This window comes from Diceros bicornis, chromosome 26 (genome assembly GCF_020826845.1).
Source record: "Diceros bicornis minor isolate mBicDic1 chromosome 26, mDicBic1.mat.cur, whole genome shotgun sequence".
NCBI classification, from domain to species: domain Eukaryota; kingdom Metazoa; phylum Chordata; class Mammalia; order Perissodactyla; family Rhinocerotidae; genus Diceros; species Diceros bicornis.
Window position 1 is genome coordinate 14529265 of NC_080765.1, and position 6851 is coordinate 14536115.

General features: G+C 39.4%; 1 long non-coding RNA gene across 1 annotated transcript in view; it reads left to right on the plus strand.

Moving 5' to 3' along the window:
- The window catches only part of LOC131422324 (uncharacterized), a 28988-nt gene extending 22420 nt beyond the window's left edge, over window positions 1-6568 (plus strand). Inside the window, exon 2 of the long non-coding RNA XR_009224066.1 lies at window positions 6297-6568. This is a non-coding gene — a long non-coding RNA (uncharacterized LOC131422324). The remainder of the gene's footprint in view (window positions 1-6296) is intronic.
- The last annotated feature ends 283 nt before the right edge of the window (window positions 6569-6851 follow it).

A 6851-nucleotide genomic window follows, 5' to 3' on the forward strand; every position in this document is an offset into this window, starting at 1 on the left:
GTCAATTAGCTTGACTGCAGTAGTTATTTCACTACGTATATGTACATCAAATCAGCATTTGATACTTTAAAATATATAATTTTTATTAAAAATATATAAAATTAAAAATAAATAGCTATAGACATAGTTTTGGGTCTGTAATTTTATTTCTTTTTTCTATTCGTTTCCTCCAGTTTTTTCCCCTTTATTTGTCTTTTTAAAACTTTCCTACTGATTTTTTCAAAGGAAGTAATGGAGGCATGATTCACATGCCATAAAAGTCAAGTTTTTTTATTTTACAGTACTATTTGTTATGAACACATACATTCATAAACCACCACAGAAATCAAGACAGAAAACAGCTCTGCTGCTCCCAAAATTCCCTGTCTGCCCCTTGTGGCAGCCCCTCCTCCCCACTAGCCAACACTGATCTGCTCCCTATCAGTAGTTCTGCTTCTTCCTGAATCTCACAGGGATGGGATCACACACTGTGTAACAACTTCTTGAGCTTTACCTTCTTTACTTAGCAGATTGTATTTGATATTCATCCATTTCGTCTCACATATAAAATGCTTATTCCTTTTTATTACTGAATAATATTCCATTGGATGGATGTGCCACTTATTTACCAGCTGAAGAACGAAAGAGCCCTTGTCCCCTCCACCGTGTGAGGACACAGCAAGAAGGCACCGGCTGTGAACCAGGAAGCAGGCTGTCACCAGAATGTGACCATGCTGGCGCCTTGATCTTGGACTCTCAGCCTCCAGAACTGTGGGAAATAAATGTCTGTTGTTTATAAGCTATCCAGTCTGTGGGTTTTGTTATAGCAGCCCGAATAGACTAAGACCATTTCCCTGCTTATTGAAGTTTTCTTTTACTTCTTCTATCAGTGTTTCGTAGTTTTCAGCATAGAGATTCTACAGGCATATTATAGGATTTATTTCTAAATATGTTATGATTTTTGTTGCTATTGTAAGTTGCACTTTAAAAATGTCAATTTCTGGGGGCCGGCCTGGTGGTGAAGTTGTTAAGTTCGCATACTTCACTTCCACGTCCCTGGGTTCTCGGGTTCAGATCCTGGGCATGGATCTACACACTGCTCATCAAGCCATGCTGTGGCAGCATCCCATACAAAGTAGAAGAAGATTGGCACAGGTGTGAGCTCAGGGACCATCTTCCTCAAGCAAAAGAAAAAACACGTCAATTTCCAATCATTTATTGCCACTGTATAGAAATACAAATGATTTTCGTATGTTGACTTTGTATCCTATGACCTTGTTACACTCATTTATGAATTCCAGTAGCCTTTTTTTTGTTATATTCTTAAGGATTTTTTACATAGACAGTCATGTTATTTGTGAAAAAAGACAGTTTTACTTCTTCCTTTCCAATCTGTATGCCTTTTATTTGATTTTCTTGCTATTTCACACCAACTGAGAATCCACTGTGGTGTTGACTGGGGACAATGAGAGTGGATGTCTCTGCCTTGATCCTGACTTACAGGGGAAGCCTTTAGTCTTACTGTCTGTGATACCTGCAGGTTCTCATGGATGCCTTGTATCAAGTTAGAGAAGTTCCCTCTACTTCTACTTTCCTGGACTTTTATAAATGGATGTAGAATTTCTTCAAATGCATTTTCTGCATGTCACATGATTTTCTTCTTTACTCTGGTGATGTGGTGGATCACATTGTATTATTTTTTGTCCTATTGGCTATTGTTTTTTCAGTCATTTCTCCAGGGTTCACAATCTCCATCTCTAACTTTTCCTGTTCCACTTACAATGAACATTTTAGTACTTCAGGTAAAATATGGAAATATTGCAGCCATATTGGGCCACCCCGCCCATCCTTTATGCTGTAGTAACTGTATGTACTGCATTTACATATCTTATGAACCTCAGAAGAAAATATTATCATTTTTTAAAGACTTTATTTTTTTAGAGCAGTTTTTGTTTCACAACAAAATTGAGTGTTTGGTACCTATATGCCCTGCTCCCATATGCACAGCGCCCCCACTATCAACTTTGCCCATCGGATGCTGTATTTTTACAGATGACGAACCTGCACTGACATGTCATCATCACCCAAAGTCCACAGTTTACACCAGGTTCACTCTCGCTGTTGTGCATTCTGTGGGTTTGGACAGAAGTCTAATGACATGTATCCACCGTTACTGTGTCATACAGAATAGTTTCACTGCCCTAAAATCCCTCTATGCTCACCTATTCATCCTTCTACCCTCCCCATAATATTACAGTTTTTACTTTAAGTTGTGTGTATTATACAAAAGTTAGAAGGAGAAGGCAGAAAAAATGAGTAGCCTTTGACATTTACCTAGATATTTACCATTTCTGAAGCTACTTATTCCATTCTGAGGATCTGAGATTCCTTTTCTGGTATAATTTCCCTTCTCCTAAAGAATTTCCTTTAGCATCTTCTATTGTAGAGATTTGCTGGTAATAATTTCTCTTAGTTTCTCTAAATCTGAAAATGCTGTCTTTCAACAGTGATTTTCGAAGGATATTTTTGCTGGATATACGATTCTGGATTGACAGGTCTTTTTTTCTCTCTCTCTCTCTCAACACTTTCAATCTCTTTTCTCATTCTCTTCTGGTCCCCATAGTTTCTAATGAGAAGTCAGCTATTAATCAAATCATTATTCCCCTCTGTGTGAAGTGTCATTTTTCTCTGTTGCTTCCAACATTTGCTTTTCGGCCTTGGTATCCAGCTGCTTGATCTGATGTCTCTCTATGTGGGACTGTCTTCATTCTGCTTGGTGTTAGTTGAGCATCATATTTGCAAATGTCTATCTTCCATCACTTGGATAATTCCAGCCACTATTTCTTCAAGTATTTTTGTCTGCACATTCTCTCTCTCCATTCCTTCTTTGAAGCCAACCACATGTATATTAAAGTTTGATCTTACCTAAGAGTGACAGGCTCTGTTATTTTTCCACCCTTTTTTCTTTCTATTTTCCATGTTAATTTCTATTGCTCTACTTAAATTCCATGTAAAGAATTTGTTATTTCTAATATTGTATTTTTCAAGTCTAAAATTTTCTTTTTTAAATTTTTCTGCTGAGATTTCCTACTCTTTCATTTGCTACAAGCATGTTTGTTTACCTTCACGGAGGATAGTTATGACAATCACTTTAAAATCTTTGTTTAATACTTATGCTTTCAGCCCAGATGAAATAACAGGGAACTAATTTACCCTTCTTCCCACAACAACTGAAAATTTGGGGGAACATATATGAAACAGTAGTTTTCACATAGTGGGTCTCAGGCAGCAGAGTTCATTGACCCCTGAGAGACCTGGAACTGACAAGGTGGGCCCTGTGATGGCCCTGCTGCCTGGAGAGAGAATTCCAGGCTCCAGCACAGGGAAGGGGAACCCAGGTGCACCCCTGAGCTCTCCCTGAGTTGAAGAGATGGCACTGGGTGTCCTGGGAGGCTGAGGTGACTAGAGCACATACGGAAGACCACCCAAGAAGTGAGAACTGTAGCAAGAGAGAACTTCACAGATTCTCCGTGGGCCCACTGCATCTTCCACTGAGTAGTGACCAGTGCACCCATGTGAGGAAACTACCCAATACTACAGAATCAAACACCAAAAAATTAGAGGAAATAATTCTTGGAGCTCACACAGACAGGAATGGTTTGGGTTCAACCAGTCCACACATGGCTTAGGAAAGCCCCATAACTCACAGGAGATTGTGTCCAGTATTCAGAGTGGCCTCAGTGGTGGAACACAGTCAGCCCTGGACTAAAGGTTACTCAGATCCCACTTAACAAAGCTTAGAATCAGCCTGAATATTTCAAATTCTTTCAAAGTAACACAACTCTGTCCCAGGAAACAGCTCAAGAATATTTTTAGGAGTACAAACTATCCAGGTTCCAACAAGGAAAAATACACAATGTCTACCAGCCAACCAAAAATTACGTGGTATGCAAAAAAGCAGGAAAACACATCGTGCAATGAGGGGACAAATCACTCAATTGATACTGACCACAAATAGCACAGATGACGTAATTCATAGACAAAGATGGGATGTTATTACTGTCATCATATTCCACATGTTCAAGAAGTTAGAGACAAGACTGACAATGTAGGGGGTCGGGGGTGGGTGAAATAGGTGAGGGGATAAGAGGTACAAACTTCCAGTCATAAAATGAATAAGTCATGGGGATGGGATTACATCATGGGGAACAAAGTCAACAATATTGTCATAACTTTGTATGGTGACAGATGGAACTAGATTTATCATGGTGATCACTTTATAATGTATATAAATGTCAAACCACTATGTTGTGCACCTGAAACTATCAAAATATTGTATGTCAATACTTCAGTAAAAAAAAGAAAAGGCTGATGATGTTAAGTAGAAATATAGAAGATATGAAAAAGACCCAAAAACTTTTAGAGATGAAATGTCTGTAATTAAACATCTGTAATGAAAAACTTACTAAATGAGATTAAGAGCAAATCAGTCAAAAGATTAATGAACTTGAAGACATATCATAGAAACCATTCAAAATAAAATACAGAGAGAAAATAGACCAAAGAAAATGAACAGAAAGTTAACTGCAGGACAACTTCAAATGGCCTAAAATATATGTAATCAGAGTCCCAGAAAGAGAAAGAGAAGAAAACAGAAAAAACAATTTGAGGAAATAATGACTGAAAAATTTCCATATTTTATTAAAAAAAAACACTATAAACCCACATATCCAAGATGCTTAATGAACCCCAAGTCTAAGAAGTATGAAGAAGGCACATCATAATTAAATTGCTTAAATAGGGTGATAACAAGATAATCATGAAATCAGACAGGAGATAAAAAGACCTGCTGAGTGCAGAGGAACAAAGGTTAGAATGAAGGCAGATCTCTTACTGGAACTGAGGCCAGAGCAGAGTGAAGCAAGGTCTTCAGAGTATTGAGAAAAAAAGCTGCTAATTTATGATTCTATGCCTGGCAGCAAAGGGTACAAATAAGATAAAATATCAACTTTCTCAGACACACAAGAGCTGAGATAATTCACGGTCACCAGCGGATCAGTGCTGAGAGAGGCTGAAGGAAAATGACACAATATGGAAACCTTATGTGAAGAAAGGGATAGAGAGCACTTTCTGTGGGGTGTGTAACATGTCAAATAAAACGTGTGACAACATGGACACGGAGGCTGCAGTGTGGGTGGGAGAGTACTGTTGTGAGGTTGCGCAGGCGTCATGAAGTGGTGTGATATTATTTGAAGATAAACTGTGATAAGTTAAAGATGTGTACTGTAAACCCTAAGGCATGCACACACACGCACACACACAGCAAAGACTTATCCAGAATGAGCCAAAAAAGATGATTAAATGGAATCATAAAAAACACTTAAATTATCCAAAAAAAAAGCAGTCTAAGAGGAAAAAGGAAACAAAAAACAGATTGGTCAAATAAGAAACAAATCGCAGGACAGATTCAAGTCTAACTATTATCAGCAGTAACATTAGATGACAGTGGTCTAAAAACCCCATTTAAAAGGCATAATTTGTCAGATTGAATAAGAAAGCAAACTCAACTATATGCTGCCTACCCCAAACCCACTTTAAATATAAAAACACAAATAAATTAAAAATAAAGAGATTGGAAAAACACGCCATGCTAACACTAGTTGAAAGAAAGCTGGAGAAGCTATACTAATACTAGATAAAGCAGATTTCAGGCACAGTGAATATGACCGGGAATAAAGGAGGTCGTTGTGAAATCCAAAAGGGTCCATTATCAAGAAGACATAATACAGACTGTTTATGCACCTAATAACCGAGCTTTATGGCACATGAAGAAAAATCCTTATCTGCCAGTTCCAACACCTGGGTCATCTTGGGATCTATCTCAGTTGATCCTCTTTTCTCTTCATAATGTGTCCCATTTACTTGATTTTTGGATGTTGGGTGATTTTGCACTGTGTCCTGGACATTATGAATGTGGTGTGGTGGAAATTCTGGATTCTGTTATTTTCCACCAATGACTGTGTCTCTTGATTCAGCAGGTAGTGATCTCAGCTGGTCTTGAACCGCAAACTGGCTCCTGGCTGCAGCTCCAGCCTCAGTTCAGATCTTCTGTTGTTAGCGGGTGGCTTGCGCATGCGTGGTTCAGTCCGTCAGAAAGGTGGGGGCAGAGTCTGAAGTTTCCCCTGCACATTTCTTCCCCTCCTGCAATCCCCCTCCCTCTTCAGTGACCATGTCCGGGACTAGGTGCCTGGAGAAACTCAAAGGTGGGTTTGGAAGCAATTAACTGTTATTCCAAGCTGTTTCTTTTCCTTTTGTAGGTTAAGGAGATGTAACCACCAGCCATCCTGAAACTGACCAAATGAGGCACTCAAGGGAGATGTAACCACCAGCCATCCTGAAACTGACCAAGCCTCACCACAAGCGCTATGCCCATGACCTTTGCTTTATTTTTAATGCAAAGATCTCTCCAGGAGGAGCTTAGGCCTCATTATGTGGAAGCATGTTCTCCACTGAGCCTGTGCAAGTGAATACCCACCTCTCCCTTTTGAATATTATTCCCCAACTGAAATAAAAGTTCCTGCTTCCCTTAGTTCTGGGATGCCATGACTTTGGAAATGATTCCTCACGGCCTCCGATTTGCTGCAAATACAGTTTACTTGTGAGACAACTTCCACTGGTATAGTCTTATTTAACTCACCAGGAGGCGAGCCCACTTGGTTCGATAATAAGCCCACTTGTTTCGGTAACAGCCACAGCCCCCAAGTTTCATTTTTCTTGCTCTTGGGCTGTGAAGACTGTGGTTTTCCCAGAGCCACTGCCTCCCATGCCCTGCTCTGACGGCACATGGCCCCAGATTGGAAGCCACAGGAATT